At 42.0% G+C, this 1,122-nt stretch overlaps 1 pseudogene; it reads right to left on the reverse strand.

The window, feature by feature from the left end:
• Positions 1-310: 310 nt before the first annotated feature.
• On the reverse strand, positions 311-714 carry LOC102818225 (annotated as a pseudogene).
• Between the last annotated feature and the right edge of the window lie 408 nt (positions 715-1,122).

Genomic DNA, 1,122 nt, shown 5'->3' on the forward strand with positions numbered 1-1,122 from the left:
GCATGCCAAGCAGACAGGCATGCGTGGTGGGATAGGTTCAATACCAAGTAATTTTTTTAAATGTCACATGATTGAGTTATATAGTGGAGAAACATCCAAATAAGATTGATGAAGACAAAGGAGTTCTCTGAAAGACAAGTTCAAGAGCAGAAATAATGGAAAGGCTCTTTTCGTTTTGTTTTGTTTCTAATGTAGGAGGGAGAGTGGGAGACAGGCACATTGCAATCATTTTCAGTGGACGAGTCTGCCATTCCCTATAGACTGTTGCAGTTGCTTCTCAGTCCGTCCTTTCTTGGCTTCTGAGAAAGGGTTAGTCTTCTGCTTTGTACATGTGGTATATCATGGCCACCACCAGAGCTGAAATGGTTGGGATAAACCAATTGGTTCACCAACTGGAATTAGAATCCAGAATCGTGATAAGAGTTTTCAAAGGATTAGCTACCTTTGGTCTGTCATCTGGATGAAGCTCCCCAACGATGTATGCTTTGGACATTTCTTTAGCATCTACAGAGCGATCAACATCCTCAAAGTTCTCGGTAGCATCACCACCAGATTGTTTCCTTAAAAATTCTTCTCCACCAAGATGCTCCTCCATGAACTTGGTGAGATCTATACTTTGTGATTCAGGATGAACCACGTGCTCTTGCTGTTGCTGTGCTTCTGGATCTCCTCTAGGGTGTAATAAGTCACTGCCTTCTCTGCAAGCACAGCCATTTCAGTAAAACAAGTCTATGGCCGTGCACACAACCACATCCCTGAGGAACAGTGCAGCTTCCAGACTCTGCAGACACTCCACTCCAATATGCATTCTTGATAAAACATTCAGCAAAGAAGGAATTGAAGAGAAATTCCTCAGCATAATTAAAAGCATATATTCAATTCCAACAGCCTGAATTACTCTCAATGTAGAGACACTGAGAGCATTACCCTTGCCAACAAGAACTAGACAAGGATGCGTTTATCACAACTCCTATTCGATATTGTGCTGGAATTCTTTGTCAGAGCTATAAAGCAAGATAGGGAAATTAAAGGCATCTAAATTGGTGTGGCACTGTAGGTTAATGTACCAGACTGCAAAGCTGTTTGAATTGCAAGGTCAGAGGATCAAGCTCATCAGCTGTT

Source organism: Chrysochloris asiatica, unplaced genomic scaffold (assembly GCF_000296735.1).
Source record: "Chrysochloris asiatica unplaced genomic scaffold, ChrAsi1.0 scaffold00323, whole genome shotgun sequence".
NCBI classification, from domain to species: domain Eukaryota; kingdom Metazoa; phylum Chordata; class Mammalia; order Afrosoricida; family Chrysochloridae; genus Chrysochloris; species Chrysochloris asiatica.